Source organism: Saimiri boliviensis, chromosome 8, assembly GCF_048565385.1.
Source record: "Saimiri boliviensis isolate mSaiBol1 chromosome 8, mSaiBol1.pri, whole genome shotgun sequence".
Classification (NCBI taxonomy): domain Eukaryota; kingdom Metazoa; phylum Chordata; class Mammalia; order Primates; family Cebidae; genus Saimiri; species Saimiri boliviensis.
In genome coordinates this window covers 56,257,460-56,275,000 of record NC_133456.1, presented here as the reverse complement: position 1 = coordinate 56,275,000, position 17,541 = coordinate 56,257,460, and the positions used below count along the sequence as shown (strand labels likewise).

General features: G+C 42.4%; 1 long non-coding RNA gene across 1 annotated transcript in view; it reads right to left on the bottom strand.

Annotated features, from left to right (window-relative positions):
* The window catches only part of LOC141585257 (uncharacterized), an 87,897-nt gene that overhangs the window by 34,504 nt on the left and 35,852 nt on the right, over positions 1-17,541 (bottom strand). Inside the window, exon 3 of the long non-coding RNA XR_012518653.1 lies at positions 674-761. This is a non-coding gene — a long non-coding RNA (uncharacterized LOC141585257). The remainder of the gene's footprint in view (positions 1-673; positions 762-17,541) is intronic.

Below are 17,541 nucleotides of genomic sequence, written 5' to 3'. Positions count from 1 at the left end.
TGATTTTAACATATAATCAATATAATGCCCCTGAAATATTTGCATTCTTTTTTTCCTAAGTATTTGAAATCCTCTGTGCATTTACATAGCACATTTCAATTCAGACTATCTTTCAAGAGGTCAATATCCACACTTGGCTACTGTATGGGATAGTGTAGTTTTTTGTTTTTGTGGGGTTTTGTTTGTTTTTTGAAACAGATTTGCTTTTGCTGCCCAGGTTGAAGTACAATGGCGCAATCTCGGCTCACCACAATCTCCACCTCCCGGGTTCAAGCGATTCTCCTGCCTCAGCAGCTAGGATTACAGACATGCACCACCATGCCCTGCTAATTTTGTATTTTTAGTAGAGATGGGGGTTCCTCCATGTTGGTCAGGCTGGTCTTGAACTCCCGACCTCAGGTGATCCACGCACCTGGGCCTTCCAAAGTGCTGGGATTATAGGCATGAGCCACTTAGCCTGGCAGTAGTTGTTATTTTTAAGGAGAATAATTTTTAAACTTTAGGTTCTTAATTTCTGAAGTTGTTTGATTCTGCTTAAATGATTGTTTATTGATAGTCTTTTGGTAATCTTTGGAAGATTGTGGCTAGGTTTTTGGCTTGTGGCATTTTTAAAGAAAGTACTGTTGTAATAAATGCTTTTCCCTGAACAAACACATCTTGGGTGAACTCTTACCTCATTCCTTATCTCTCCTTTCCTTCTCAGTTGTTGACAGGCGGGGTCAAAAGTCAGAATCTCTAGTAGATACATTTGTTGTCAGTCCCTGTAAGGAGGAGTGGTAATGGACAGCAATAAAAGGTCACATTTATCAGCGGTCCCTTACTGCACCACTAGAGAATGACTGCAATTATTATCAGGGTCCCCTGAACAATCAAAATAACATGTATCAAAGGTCTGACTCATTCTAATTCTAAAGAGTTATTCCCTCACCGCCCCCCCCCCCGCTTTTTTTTTAAAGTATTTTACCAAGAGTAGCACCACCAAGGGGCTATTTCTGTTTTCTGACCATTAACAAGATGGATAGGCTACAATATAGACCACAGAGCACAGTGGATTCAGGTGGGCCTGGGCTTGGGTGTCTCTGGGCTTCCATATCCTCAACTATAGAGCAGAGATTATAATATACAACCTATTTCAAAAGATTCACTTTTAAACAACGTTGTATCAAGTATATAATACATAGAGAAAAGTGTACACATCCTAAGTGTAAAATACAAACTTCACAAATTACATATACTCTTGTGACCATCACTTAGATTAAGAAACAGAACACTCTCAATGCCCAGTAGCCTCCTTCTCGTCCCTACCCTCTGTGTTAGGTTTCTAATGCCATGTAACCTGCTACTACAAGTTGAGTAGCTTAAAACAACACAGATTTATTATCTCAGTTTCCACGGGTCAGGAGTGCAGGCACAGCTTAGATAGATCTCGGGTCTCACGAGTTAGCAATCAAGATGTCAGCCAAGGCTTGGGTTCTCATTCAGAACTTGAGCTTGTTGCAACTGCTCGAAGAATCAGCTCCTGAGGGCTGTATAACATGGGTCCAGCTCCCTCCCTTGCTAGCTGTTGGCAAGGGCCTACTCTCAGCTCCTGCAGGCTGCCCAGTTCCTTGCCATGTGGTTCCTGCCCCATAGACAGCTCACAACAGTGGCTCCCTTCCAGGCTAGAAGCAGCTTGTCACTATGACTTCTGTCTCTTACCTCTAACTGCTCATTTTAAGAGCTTGCCTGATTAGGACAGGTCGACCCATGATACTCTCCTGGGTGATTAGGGACCTTAATAACAGGAGTGATAGTCCACCAAGTCACAGGTCGCACCTATACTTGAGGAACACAGATTATACGAAGGAGCAACCCTAGGGGGCAGATATCATGTCCCCACCTTAGAATTCTGCCTGTCTCACCATCCCCTAAGACTAACCACTATCCAATGCCTAATACAGTATTTTTCCGTGTCTTCAAACTTTATAAAAAATCGAATATTTGTGAAATATACTCATCTTTTGTATGTAATTATAGATAATTCATGTGCACTGCTGCATAGTGTTGCACTGTGTGACTATACCACAATACCATAATTTATTTACTCTTTTTTTTTTTTTTTTTTGAGACAGAGTCTCACTTTGTCACCCAGGCTAGAGTGTTGTGGCATAATCTTGGCTCACTGCAACCTTCCCTCCCTGGTTCAAGTGATTCCCCTGCCTCAGCCTCCCAAGTAGCTGGGATTATGGGGGCATGCCACCACATCTGGCTATTTCTTCTTCTTCTTCTTTTTTTTTTTTTTTTTTTTTTTTGTATTTTTAGTAGAGATGGGGTTTCATCATGTTAGCAGGATCTTGATCTCCTGACCTCATGATCCACCCACCTCGGCCTCCCAAGGTGCTGAGATTACAGGCATGAGCCACCTTGCCCAGCCTCTATTTATCCTTTTAAAGGTTGATAGTTGAAACGATAATTATAACATAATGTATAGTTTTTTTTGTTTGTTTTTTTTTTGAGATGGAGTTTTACTCTTGTTGCCCATGCTGGAGTGCAATGGCACTATCTCAGCTCACTGCAACCTCTACCTCCCAGGTTCAAGCAATTTTTCTGCCTCAGCCTCACAAGTAGCTGGGATTACAGGCATGTGCCACCACACCCAGCTAATTTTTGTATGTTTAGCAGAGACAGGGTTTCACAACGTTGGCCAGGTTGGTTTCAAACTCCTAAGCTCAGGTGATCCACCCAACTCGGCCTCCTAAAGTGCTGGGATTATAGGTGCCACCATGTCTGGCCAACGTATCAATGTTTTAAAAATGAGTAGCAAAGACAAGGAAATAACCACCTCTCAATTAGGAGTTGCAGAATAAAAATCATCTTAAGCATATGCAAAGAATTTCAGACACCAGAGTTTTACATATCACCTTAGAGAAAAAGGTGGTGTTTGGTAAGCTTTTAGTTTTTTGGGGATTTTTTTTTTTTTTTTTTTTTTTTGGTTTGTTTTTTTGAGATAGAGCCTTGCTTTGTCACCCAGGCTGGAGTGCAATGGCACGATCTCGACTCACCGCAACCACCACTTTCTGGGTTCAAGCAATTCTCCTGTCTCAGCGTTCCAAGTAGCCAGGATTACAGGCACCTGCCACCATGCCTGGCTAATTTTTTTTCTTTTTTTCTTTTTCTTTTTTTTGGTAGAGACAGGGTTTTACCATGTTGGTTAGGCTGGTCTCAAACTCCTGACCTCAGGTGATCCACCCTCCTCAGCCTCCCTAAGTACATGGATTACAGGCATGAGCCAACGCAGCCAGCCAAGTTTTAATTTTCTAACATGTAACAAGTTACCATAAACTTAATGACTTAAAACCACATTCATTTATTTTTGTTTTGTTTTATTTTTTTGAGATAGGAGTCCTCCTCTGTTGCCCAGGCTGGAGTGGAGTAGCATGATCTGGACTCACTGCAACCTCCACCTCCTAGGCTCAAATGATCCTCCCACCTCCGCTTCCTGAGTGGCTGGGACTACAGGTGTGCCGGCTAATATTTTTAAAAATTTTTGTAAGGCCGGGCGCGGTGGCTCAAGCCTGTAATCCCAGCACTTTGGGAGGCCGAGGCGGGTGGATCACAAGGTCAAGAGATCGAGACCATCCTGGTCAACATGGTGAAACTCCGTCTCTACTAAAAATACAAAAAAATTAGCTGGGCATGGTGGTGCGTGCCTGTAATCCCAGCTACTCAGGAGGCTGAGGCAGGAGAATTGCCTGAACCCAGGAGGCGGAGGTTGCAGTGAGCCGGGATCGTGCCATTGCACTCCAGCCTGGGTAACAAGAACGAAACTCCGTCTCAAAAAAAAAAAAAAAAAAAATTGTAGAGATGTGGTCTCATTATGTTGCCCAGGCTGGTCCTAAACTCCTGGGCTCAAGCAATCCTCCTGCCTCAGCCTTCCAAAGTGCTGGGATTACATGTGTGAGCCAGTGTACCTGAGGGTAATATTATACCGGGCTAACAATTTAAAATTTTTTTGTAGAGACAAGGTCTCATTATGCTGTCCAAGCTGGTCTCAAACTCCTTAGCTCTAGTGAGCCTCCTACCTCGGCCTCCCAAAGTGCTAGGATTACAGGTATGAGCCACTGTACCCAGCCAACACTCATTCATCGTCTCAGTTTTTGCAGGTCTGAAGTCTGGGCATGGCTTATCTGGATTCTTTGCTCAGAATTCTCATAAGGCTCAATTCAAGGGGTCAGCCAGGCTGCATCCTCATGTGGAGCCTGGGGTCTTCTTCCAAGCTTATACAGATGCTTGCAGAATTTGATTCCTTGTGTTCCTAAGACTGAGGTTCCCACTTCTTTGCTGTCAGCCAGCATCTGTTCTCAGCTGCTAAAGGGCCCCATAGTTCCTTGCTACGTGGTCCTCTCCATAGGCAGTTGGCATCACCACTTCAGACGAGCAGTGAAATCCCTCTATGTGAATTTACTGGCCATTTTGAAAGGGATCCTGCCTGATGAATTTAGGCCCACTCAGAACAGTGCTGCTATGAACATTCTAAAACATGTCTTTTGGTGAACACATGTATGCATTTCTGCTCAGTAAATACAGAAGAGTAGAATTACTGGGTCATAGGGTTTGTATACGCTCAGCTTGGAAGGTATTGGTCAAACAGTTTTCCAAAGTGGCATTATCAAGCTGCATACTCATTAGCAGCGTTAAAGCAGCCCACAAGACTGTTTGGACAGTTAAAAGATAATATCATGATAAAGAACTTAGGGCAGAACCTGGGATATAGTAATAACTAAATAAAAGTATTTTCAATAGAAATGCTAACTAGTATTTTCTGCGACTCTGTTAAAGTCTATGGGGTGTGAATGCCCAGCTTATTAATATATCCCTAGTGGGTGGCCGAAATTTGTTAAACAGCCAAAGGAGGCCAGGCATGGTAATTCCAGCACTTTGAGAGGCCAAGGCGGGTGAATCACAAGGTCAGGAGTTTGAGACCAGCCTGGCCAAGATAGTGAAACCCCATCTCTACTAAAAATACAAAAATTAGCTGAGGGTGGTGGCAGACACCTGTAATCCCAGCTACTCAGGAGGCTGAGGCAGGAGAATTGCTTGAACCCAGCAGGCGAAGGTTGCAGTGAGTCCAGATCAAGCCTTTGCATTCCAGCCTGGGCAACAGAGCAAGACTCCATCTCAAAATATATATGTATCCAAAGGAACACGTCAATGTTGAGCAGCCTGTTGTCCAAAAACAGATTCTTCAGACTTGCATTTACTTTCCTTTTCCTTGGCCCTTGCATCAAGGCACACAATAAGGGGATACTGAGGGATCTCCAGTATTAATGCCTGAAATTAGTCTGCCTAGGCCTCATTGAGTAGGTGGTTTCTTTGAGCCCAGGAGCAAGAGGGTATTAGGCTCTAGCCTATGTGTGTAGCAGGCTATACAATCTAGGTTTGTGTAAGTACTCTCTATGATGTTTGAACAATGAGGAAATACTCAAACCCATTTCTCAGAAGGTATCCCCATTGTAAAGCAATGCTTGATTTTATTTACATAGCATTTACATTGGATAGGTATTATAAGTAATATAAAGATAATTTAAAATACACAGGAGGATGTAGCTGGGCATGGGGGCTTATGCCTGTAATCCCAACACTTTGCAGGGTCTGAGGCAAGAGGATTGCTCGAGCCCAGGCATTCATGCCCAACCTGAGCAACACAGTAAAACTCCATCTCAGTAAAAAATAAAAGAAAAAGTATGCAGGTGGATGTGCATAAGTTATATACAAATAATATTACATTTAATTAAAGGGACTGAGTGTCCTTGCATTTTACTATCCACCAGGGTCCTAGAACCAATTCCCCATGAATACTGAAGGATGACTGGACCTTGCTTTGAAACCTCATCTAGGGAAAGATTCTGTGTCCTTTTGCAGGGAATTACATGAAACTCAGGCCACATAGCATCATTGAAATGTTAATCTTCTGTGCTTAGGTATTTTTTTAATCCAAGGGCTCAGACATGTGAATCGATTCTTACTAATAGTTTATTAGCCATTATTCCTAATACAGGCAATGAGTCACAAGCTTCAGCTACTTGATTCAAAGTCTTTGAAGACCAAGTCAAATCAAGAGAAGTAGTAATCAGGAACTAGGAACTCTGCAGACTAATTCTCGGATAAATCAAAGTTCTTGCCTAGGCCCAAAGATCTTCAGCAGTTGGCCTGATTTGAAGAAGAAGAAAAGAAGAAAAGAAGAAAGAAGAAAGAAGAGGAGGAGGAGGAGGGGGAGGAGGAGGAGGAGGAGGAGGAGGAGGAGGAGGAGGGGGAGGAGGAGGAGGTGGAGGAGGAAGAGGAGTTGTTAGCCTGATTATTTTTTTCTTTCTTTTTTTTTTTGAGACAGAGTCTCGCTGTTGCCCAGGCTGAATTTGCAGTGGCACGATCTCAGCTCACTGCAACGTCCACCTCCTAGGTTTCAAGTAATTCTCTGCCTCAGCCTCCCAAGTAGCTGGGATTACAAGCGCCTGCCACTATGCATGGCTAATTTTTTATTTTATTTTATTTTTAGTAGAGATGGAAGTCACCATCTTGGCTAGGCTGGTCTTGAACTCCTGACGTTGTGATCCACCCGCCTCAGCCTCCCAAAGTGCTGGGATTACAGGTGTGAGCCACCGTGCCCAGCCTAGCCTGATTTTAATCAGATTGTCACTTAGCCTAACTTCCCGTTCCTCGTTTGTAAAATAAGGCAAATGATAGTGTCTGCTTTATAGGGTATCAATCATTCATTGATTTAACAAATATTTAATTTCCACTTTATACCAGGCTCTATGCCAGGCAATTAATAAGCATTTATTTATTAAATGTTAATCAGGCATCAGCTGTTATCACTGTTAACAACTATTTGCGTGTCAACTATCAGCCTTGTGGGAAAATATCTGAAAAATGTGATCTTAGGCTGGCTTTACACTCCCCCTCAGACTCACCCTATTCACATACATAATTTTCTTTCTAATTTCCCATACATAATTATATGCCCACTGTCTACCACTGGTATGGATCCAACTCCTCAAGCCTGAATCCTCAATTACTGTGGTCAGAGAATGCAAACTAATTTTATTATCAGCCTAAGTGCTTCATAATTTAAAAGGCAAACATGCCACACTTCAAAGTCACAGGGGAAAGTTTTGGGGATTAACTGTCATTTTGATTATCTGCCCCACATTTCCCCTTCCATTAGCTAAGAAACATTAGGCGGCAGATCACTAGACACATCTGAAAATGGACAGGTTCTTTTTTACAGGAGAGACTCCATCTCCTCCTATGCCCCCAGGTACCCACACCCCAGCTCCCAGGACTCTACGTGCAACTATCAGTGGAAAAATAGTTTCAAAATGCTTTTTATCCCTCATCCCCATAGAAAAGTCCTCAAATTTGCTTTCAGCCTTATTCATATGGTTGAGGAACAAATATTAAATTAATATTGGCAGAGGAACAAAAGAAGGTTGCAGAAACAAGAGAACAGCACTGAATATTCATCTCTGGAGCTAAATGCTTGGGTTCAAATCCTGGCTGAGGATTGCCCGGCTTAGGGTTGCCAGATAAAATACAGGACACCCAGTTAAATTTGAATTTCAGATAAACAATGAATAGTTTTTTTAGTATAAATATATCCCATATGCAGATTTAACACATATTTCTGCTAAATATTTATTTGTTGTTTTTCTGACATTCAAATTTAACTGGGTGTCTTGTATTTTGACTTGCTAAGCCTGGTAATCTGACTCTGTTGACTAGTTTTGTGATCTAGGACAAGTTACATAAACTCTCTGTGTTTGTTTTCTCATATGTAAAATAGGAACAGTAAAAGCATATTCTTCATAACATGATTACAGTAGTCATTTTTGCTGATCAATAAATGTCTGTTTCTCTTCTTTCCAGAAACATGGTGGGATAGCACTTCCTCATCTTCCTGAAGTTAAAGGAAGGCTGTGACTTGCTTTAGCCAATGAAAAGTGAGCATAAGGGAAGTGTCATTTCCAGGTAAAAGTGTCCCCTATCCTACCTTCCCCTACCAGATCCAAGAAAGTGATAGGTGCAAAAGAGAAATATACACCTGTGATTCTAAACATTAAAATCTGGTAGTAAGCCGGGAGCGGTGGCTCAAGCCTGTAATCCCAGCACTTTGGGAGTCCGAGGCGGGTGGATCACGAGGTCAAGAGATCGAGACCATCCTGGTCAACATGGTGAAACCCCGTCTCTACTAAAAATACAAAAAATTAGCTGGGCATGGTGGTGCGTGCCTGTAATCCCAGCTACTCGGGAGACTGAGGCAGGAGAATTGCCTGAACCCAGGAGGCGGAGGTTGTGGTGAGCCGGGATCGCGCCATTGCACTCCAGCCTGGGTAACAAGAGCGAAACTACTTCTCAAAAAAAAAAAAAAAAAAAAAAAAAAATCTGGTAGTTGTCACTGCAGCACAACTTAGCTCATCCTGACTAAGAGTTGTGAAGACTGCATGAGTTAACAATTGTTAAGGATTTAAAACATGCCTGGCACATAGTAGGCACTATGCACGTATTTATTAGGTTAACTAGAAGTCTGCTGCTGGGCACGGTGGCTCATGCCTGTAATTCCAGCACTTTGGAAAGGCTGAGGTGGGCAGATCACAAGGTCAGGAGTTCAGGACTAGTCTGGCCAACATAGTGAGACCCTGTCTGCTAAAAACACAAAAAATTAGCCAGATGTGGCTGGCTGTGTGTGACTGTAATCCCAGCTAATCAGGAAGCTGAAGCAGGAGAATCACTGAGGCAGAGGTTGCAGTGAGCCGAGATCACGTCATTGCACTCCAGCCCAGGCAACAGTATGAGACTCCATCTCAAAAAACAAAAAAAAAACAAAACAAAAAACTGCAACCCTTTTCTGGTACTAAAAAAAGATTAAGATAGGCCCTGCTTGCTAGCTATCATTCAACTCGGGCTACCATAGCAAAACACTGTAGACTGGGTGGCTTAAACCACAGACCTGTATTTTCTCAGAGTTCTAGAGGATGGAAGCCTGAGATGAAGTTCTGGTGAGGGCTCTTTCCCAGGCGTGCAGACAGCCACCTCACTATGTGCTGGTCTTTCCTCAGGTGCATGCATTGCACATGTGAAAAAGGAGCAAGATCTTTTTTTTTTCCTGTTCTTAGAAGACCACCAATTTTATTGCATTAAGACCCCACCCTTATGACCTCCTATAACCTTAATTGCCTCTGAAAAGCCTTCTCTCCAAGTACAATCATATTAGGGGTTAGCGCTTCAATATATGCATTTGAGGAGGAAACAATTCAGCCGACAGCATCACACAAGCTTTAGTAATAAACGTTTATTGTTCAGTTTTCTTTCTCCAGGCTTAAGAAATCAAATCTACCCCTTTTCCATGGTGATTGATAATAAACTCTCAAAAGCAGCAGCATTTAGCTTAGGGAGTCCCTTTAATCATTAGACAGAATGTTTATGCCTAAAACACTCCTGATATGGGTCCCCTCAAACTGCAGCACAGGTTATAACAGAGCAGTGGACTAGATTGCAGATGACCAGGGCTGAGCAATCTGCGGAAGCCAGCCATGTGCACAGTAATTCAGAAAGGGCAGAGAAACCGGATCCATGGGGAAAATCACAGGCAGTTAATGAGAATCAGATGCAGTGTAATTCAGACCGCAGTGCACATCCTGATCTCTGGGCACAGGGAATTACATCCATAAACAGACCAGACTTGATTTTATGCGGCACTTTCATCCCCCAAAGAATCCCAAAAGCCTTCCAAAAGCACACTCTTGTTACTGGTAGCTCAGTGATGTGGAAGACAAACAGAAAACTGTTGTGTTCATAACTCAGGCACAGAAACTTTGTTAGAATCCAGGCCATCCACGTGGGCTAGCTCAACTGGAATGCCAGGTGACCCTTTACTGGTATGAAAAATACATTTTTTTTCCTTTTAGATCAAAACATCCTCATAAAGGAATCCAAGTATGTACTAAAGAAGCTTTCAAGCTTAGACAGTGAATCACAGTTTAAAAGTATGAGATACATATCAGACTCATGCCATGGATATCTACATATATGTGCGTATACATTTATTTTTATGTACAGTGGAAACAAACTTGATAAAATATGACTTACCCTTATTATATGTGATGTGTTCTGCACTAGATCTTAGCTGATGTGTTCTGATGCTACTGATCCGATTTTACTTTTTTTTTAAGTTAATCATTATTTGGTAATTGATACGTTGCTTTTGGAATATTAGATTCTCAAATCAATTTCACTAAAAGATAGTGACAGAGAGTAGAAGACTCTGATATCATGACACTTCAATTATAATACAACATATGGCCCTGGGACAGTTACTTTGCCTTTTTAGGTTACAAATCACTGGGATTCTTCCACTTTTAACTTAGCTTATTTTTTTATCTATTTATTTATTTATTTGAGACAGGATCCCCCTCTGTCACCCAAGCTGGAGTGCAGTATCATCATCATAGCTCACTGTAGCCTTAAACTCCTGGGCTAAAGTAATCCTCCTACCTCAGCCTCCTGAGGAGCTACGATTAAGAGCTCCTATACCCCACAATGCCTGGTTAATTTTAATTTTTATTTTTTAGAGATGAGTTCCTGCTGTGTTTCCCAGGCTGATCTCAAACTCCTGGGCTCAAGTGATCCTCTTGTCTCTGCTTCCCAAAGTGCTAGGATTACAGGTGTGAGCTGCTGTGCCCGGCTACTTGCTGAGATTTTTTATATATGGCACCTGTATACAGGTAAAGCCAAAACATGCTGAAACCAATTTCATGTGATGAGATTATTTTGGAATTCCTATGTTGATTCAAAGCTGGGAGTTATGGCAGGCGGAGGTTGCAGTGAGCCGAAATCATGTCACTGCAATCTGGCCTAGGGAATAAAGTGAGACTCCGTCCCCCACAAAACACACACACACACACACACACACACACACACAGAGAGAGACAAGCAAAAGCAAGGTTGGAAGTTAAAAATAAGGAGAAGATCCATTTTCTTCTGGTGCTAAATGCAGCTTTGGGTGGCCCCTAAATGGGTCAGAATATTTTTTGGTTGCATTTAACAGAACATCTTATCCTAACAACACAGAAGAAATTATTGGCTTAAAGTCAAATGGTCCAAGGGCTGTATAGGTGTCAGCATAGCTGGCTCCTGATTGTGAGATGATGCCACTATTCTCCATCTCTGGGTCCTGCTTTCCTCTCTGTTGGCTTTATTCTTTCCTGTTATAGACAGGGCACCTTCTTGTAGCCAGAGAGGATGTTTAGCAGTAGTCTGACAACCCACAGGAAAGAGAGGATACCTCTCCTGACTCTTTCAGCAAAAGCTCAGGTGTCTCATGACCTCAGCTTGGGCCACATGCTCATTTCTGAGCCAATTACTGTGAACAGGGGCATGCCTTTCTCCAATTACTCAGGTCTGGGTCATGTGCCTACCCATGGTGCATAGTAGCAGAGTCAGATCAAGGAAACTAAACAAACTTGAGAATGGCATTATAAAAGAAAACCAATGGGCCATTTCTAAAAGTCAGGAGCAAGAAGTTTAAGTAGATGATGAAAACAATGTCCACTACTGACCTCTAAGCAGATGTCTTTGTCTGTTTTGTGCTGCTATAAAGGAATACCTGAGGTTGGGTAATTTATAAAGATGACGTTTATTTAGCTCACAGTTCTGCAGGATGCATAAACAGCACAGTACTGGTGTCTGCCTGGTTTCTGGTGAGGGCTTTTGTTTTGTTTTGTTTTGTTTGTTTGTTTGAGATGGAGTCTCTCTAGCCCAAGCTGGAGTGCAGTGGTACGATCTTGCTCACCACAACCTCTGCCTCCCAAGTTCGAGCGATTCTCCCACCTCAGCCTCCTGAATAGCTGGGATTACAGGTGCCCACCATCAACCCACCTATATTTTTGTAGAGACAGGACTTCACCATGTTGACCAGGCTGATCTTGAACTCCTGACCTCAGGTGATACATTCTCCTTGGCTTCCCAAAGTGCTGGGATTACAGGCATGAGCCACCAAGCTTGGCCTTCCTCCCTCTTATTTAATTTTAATTTTATTTTATTTTATTTTATTTCAAAAGACGGGGTTTCACCATGTTGGTCAGGCTGGTCTTGAACTCCCGACCTCAGGTGATCTGCCCGCATTGGCCTCCAAAGTGCTTGGATTACAGGCGAGGGCCGGGTGTGGTGGCTCGCGCCTGTAATCCTAGCATTCTGGGAAGCCAAGGCGAGTGGATCACCTGAGGTCAGGAGTTCAAGACCAGCCTGGCCAACCAAGTGAAACCCCCTCTCTAAAAAAAAAAAAAAAAAAAAATTAGGGGGCAGTACAGAAAAGAAGCTGGAATTTTATCACTATACTTGGAGAATACTTTTCATCCAGAGAAATTCTGACATTTTCTCTCTGCAGTCTCTTAGAAGTTAGAAGCTGTGACAAGGGATTCTCTTAGCTTTCAAATGGAAAACTTAATGTGCCATGAATTTCTGGTCATAAGACTAAGAAGTAAAAACTCTCTTTGGGGTCTTTTAGAAATCATCTCTCTAACTTTAGGCTCATGGCTTGTAATGTCGTAATTGCCTCATGGTTGTACTGCAGCTGCCTTTGCAAATGGAGTTTCAGCCCGCAGGTCACCTTGGATTAACCAATGTATTGTGTATTCAACTGATGAGCTGAACTGCCAGAGTCATGAATACTTGCTCTGTCTCACACTGAAAAGCATAGAGAAAGGGAAACACACACGGATACATGCAAAACTTTAACACAATTTGACAAAAAGGGGGAAAGCATATTGGAAAAACATGGCTTGAGTATGATTATTTTCCTGCATGTCACTGAACACCATTTGTCTTGTGGGAAGCAATGCAAACAGAGCTGTGGCTTTCAGACTGCAAATATTATTGCTATGCATTGAGGTGATAAACTTGCTGAAACACAGAAGACGGAATAGAAGGAAAAGTCATGGACATTTTGGCATATACACTTCTTGTGTAAGACTAACAGGGCCAGAGTTTGAGGTTTTGCTCATTTGCTTGCTTTGTTTTATTTTTTAATTAGTTTGGATTTTGTTTTTGTAACAATTTCTCATAGAATATTTCAATTCGCACTGAGAAAAGGCTACCTGGCTGTGATGTAGGCACATTTATCATCATCAAGAAATAGACAGATGTCCTGTGATAACACTATTTTGCCTCAGGTTTTAGATATAAAATGCAATTACTTTTCCTTGTAGTTACTACATATGAAACAAAGAAACTAGTGGTTTTCTCACTGCTTAGAACATTTTCCCTTCTTTACCCTTGTCTTTTTCTCACCCTTCATATCATATAGTTTCTTTTTTTTTTTTTTTTTGAGACGGAGTTTCGCTCTTGTTACCCAGGCTGGAGTGCAATGGCGCGATCTCGGCTCACCGCAACCTCCGCCTCCCGGGTTCAGGCAATTCTCCTGCCTCAGCCTCCTGAGTAGCTGGGATCACAGGCACGTGCCACCATGCCCAGCTAATTTTTTGTATTTTTAGTAGAGACAGGGTTTCACCATGTTGACCAGGATGGTCTCGATCTCTTGACCTCGTGATCTACCCGCCTCGGACTCCCAAAGTGCTGGGATTACAGGCTTGAGCCACCGCGCCCGGCTATCATATAGTTTCTTAAACATTAAACATTAACAAAAGTAAACAAACTAACCATACCATCAAGCAATTCCATTTCTAAGAATCTATTCCAACAGAAATGAAAACATATGTCCATAAAAAACTTTTATATGAATATTCATAGAAACATTATTCGTGATAGCCAAAAAGTGGAAACCACCCAAATATTCATCAACTGGTGAATGGGTAAACAAAATGTGACAGAGCTGTGCAGTGGAATATTATTCAGCCATAAAAAGGAAAGAAGGCCAGGTGTACTGGCTCATGCCTGTAATACCAACACTTTTGGAGGCTGAGATTGGCAGATTACTTGAACTCAAGAGTTTAAGATCAGCCTGGTAACATGTCAAAACCCTGTCTCCACACACACACACACACACACACACACACACACACACACACACAAAATTAGCCAGTTATGGTGGCATGGGCCTGTAGCCCCAGCTACTCAGGAGGCTGACGTGGAAGGATCAGGGGATCCCAGAAGGTGGAGGTTACAGTGAGCTGTGATCATGCCACTGCACTCCAGCCTGGGCAACAGAGAGAGACCCTGTCTCAAAAAAAAAAAAAAAAAAAACTAATATATGCTACAACATGAATGAATGTACAAAATACTATGGTAAATTAAAGAAGCTAACACAAAAGAGTATATATTATATGAATCCATTTACATAAAACATACTGGAAAAATACCTCTATAGAGATAGAAGGTAGATTAGTGATTTCCTATGGCTGGAGGTACAAAGAGGGATTAACTTAATCAGGCATGTGGTATCTTACTGGAGTAATGACAATGTCACGTTATGGTGATAGTTACACAACCCAACATATTTAATAAAAGGCCTTGAATTTACAACAATCATAATAATAAAGCTAGACCTTTCTCAAGCCTGAGATTAAATAAAATGCCTCTGCTCTACTTTCTCTCATCACCTAATCTAGAACTAGGCAGCCCAGGTTTGAATCCACTTCTTAGCTATGTGACCATAAGCCAGTTATTTAACTACATTATTTCATCACTGGAAAATGGAATTTTCATGAGAGATTAAGGTTCTTATAAAAATTAAATGAGATGATACACATACATGTTAATACATGTGCTGTGCTTAGAACAGTGCCTGACATATAGTAAGTGCTTCTCAGGTGTTTGTTATTATCTGCATACCCCGTATCTAGACAGATATAAAATAATGTATGTCTGCTTGGCTTTTCACTGCCTAAAAGTGTGTGCATTCACTTTAGGCTTACATCACAGGTATGTGTACACTCTTCAACAGCAAATGCTCACAGGGTCTCACTCTGCCACTCTGGCTGGGGTACAGTGCTGCGATCATGGCCCATTGTAGCCTTAACTTCCCCAGACTCAGGCGATCCTCCCACCTCAGCCTCCCGAATAGCTGGGACTACAGGTACATACCACCATGCCTAGCTAATTGTGTTTTTTGTAAGGACAGGGTTTTACCATGTTGCCCACAGTGGCCTTGGACTCCTAGACCAAGCAATCCGCCCACCTTGGCCTTCTAAACCAACAAATCCTTTAACCCCCAGTCTCAGGTTCTCATTGATATAGGTTGTCTTTTAGTAACAACAAACTCTTTTCTTTCTTTTCTTTTTTTTGCTGTTGCACAATCTTGGCTCACTGCGACCTCTACCTCCTGGGTTCACGCAATTCTCCTGCCTCAGCCTTTCAAGTAGCTGGGATTACAGGCACTTGTCACCATGCTCAGCTAATTTTTTGTATTTTAGTAGAGATGGAGTTTCATCATGTTGGCCAGGCTGGTCTCAAACTTTTGACCTCAAGCAATCCACACCCACTTTGGCCTTCCAAAATGTTGGGGTTACAGGCATAAGCCACCATGCCCAGCCAACAAACTCTCTTGTACTAGCATTTATTCCATTAATTTGTTCATTGATTCTTTGAACATTTATTGAATACAGATTAATTGAATGCCAATGATGTGCCAAACTGTGTCCTAGATGCTGGGGATTAAATATAGAAGGAGACAGAATCTCTGTCCCTAACAAGTTTATAGTCAGAATCAGAGGTCCCCAAACCTAACTCGGCATGAGAAAAACAACAGAATAATAAGTTGGGATGTGAAGCAGGAATGTTTTAGCCTTCTCCCTCTCCCCTCACTAACCTGCATCAATCCCCGAAAGCTACTTCTAATTTAGAAACCGTTGTGGCTGGGCACGGTGGCTCACACCTGTAACCCCAGAACTTTGGGAGGCTAAGGCAGGTGGATCACAAGGTCAGGGGTTCTAGACCAGCCTGGCCAATATGGTGAAACCCCATCTCTACTAAAAATTCAAACATTAGCCAGGCATGGTGGCGAGCACCTGTAATCCCAGCTACTCGGGAGGCTGAGGCAGGAGAATTGCTTGAACCCAGGAGACAGAGGTTGCAGTGAGCCAGGATCATGCCATCGCTCTCCAGCCTGGGCAACAGAGTAAGACTGTCCCCCCTCCCAAAAAAAATTGTTTTAAAACTAATATAATATATGAATTAAAACACCTTAGAAACAGAAAACCTTGCTATTTGTATTGATCTGTAAGGGGCAATGTAAAAGCAGCATGCTTGTGATGCAGACAATTTTATGGTAATTCTCCTGTGGGTCACTCTCAAACTCCTATCCTGAGTTTCTTCTCTAAAGAAATTCTGTAGCTCTCATCATGCCATAAAGTTTTACTCATTCATTTACTTTATTTTTTTGAGATGAGGTCTGACTCTGTTGCCCAGGCTGGAGTGCAGTGGCACGATCATGGCTCACAGCAATCTCTACCTTCTCAGGCTCAGTTGATCCTCCCACCTCAGTCTTCTGGAAGCTGGGACTACAGGTGTGCACCACCACGCCTGGTTGATTTTTTGTATTTTTTGTTGAGACAGGATATTGCCATGTTGCCCAGGCTGGTCTCAAACTCCTGACCTCGGGCAATGCTCCCACCTTGGCCTCCCAAAGTGCTGGGATTACAGGTGTGAGCCAGTGTGCCTGGCCCGGTGGTAATTTATAAATCATAGATCCATTAGACTTTCTGAATCAGAATCTATAGGGTTAAAGCCCAGGCACCTGTTCTTTGTTTTTAACATAAAATTGTTTATATTGGTCACATATGCAGAAGCAAAACAAAAGATTATAAGGGGTATTAATGGACAGAAATCGTGTGATAAGTTTTGTTTTTTCTGCTAGGTGACATTTTATTATCTTTTTAAAAAAATTTTAATAGTTTTAGGGGTACAAGTGGTTTTGGGTTACATGGATGAACTGTATAGTGGTAAAGTCTGGGCTTTCAGTATACCCCTCACTAGAACAGTGTACACTATACCCAAGAGGTAATTTTTAAACCCTTGCTCCTTCTCACCCTCCTCCTGGCACCTGTATTTTTAACAGCCTTCCCAAGGGTTCAGTTTATGGACCTGCTTTTGGGAACCACTGCTGTAAATCATGGGTGGAGGTGAGGGAAGATGAATTAAACTAAAGGTAGGGAGGCCAGCTAGGAGGTGAGAGATCAGGACACAGTGAATCAGGCTAGGAGGTTGTAGTAGGCTGAAAAACAACCCCCATGGATGGCCATGTCCTAACCCTTGAACCTGTGAATGTTACTTTACATGGCAAAAGGACTTTACAGATGTGATTAAGGTAAGACTCTTGAGACAGGGAGATTATCCTGAATTATCCGGGTGGACCCCAGATGTAATTACAATTGCCCTTATAAGAGGGAAGCAGAGCAAGATTTAACTATAGGAGAGGAAGTAGGTCATGTGACTAAGGAAGCAAGGAGAGAAAAAGGGATGTGGTAGAAGGAAGGGGCCACAAGCCAAGGAATATAGGTGGCTTCCAGGAACTAGAAAAGATACAGAAATGGATTCTTCCCTAGAGACTCCAGA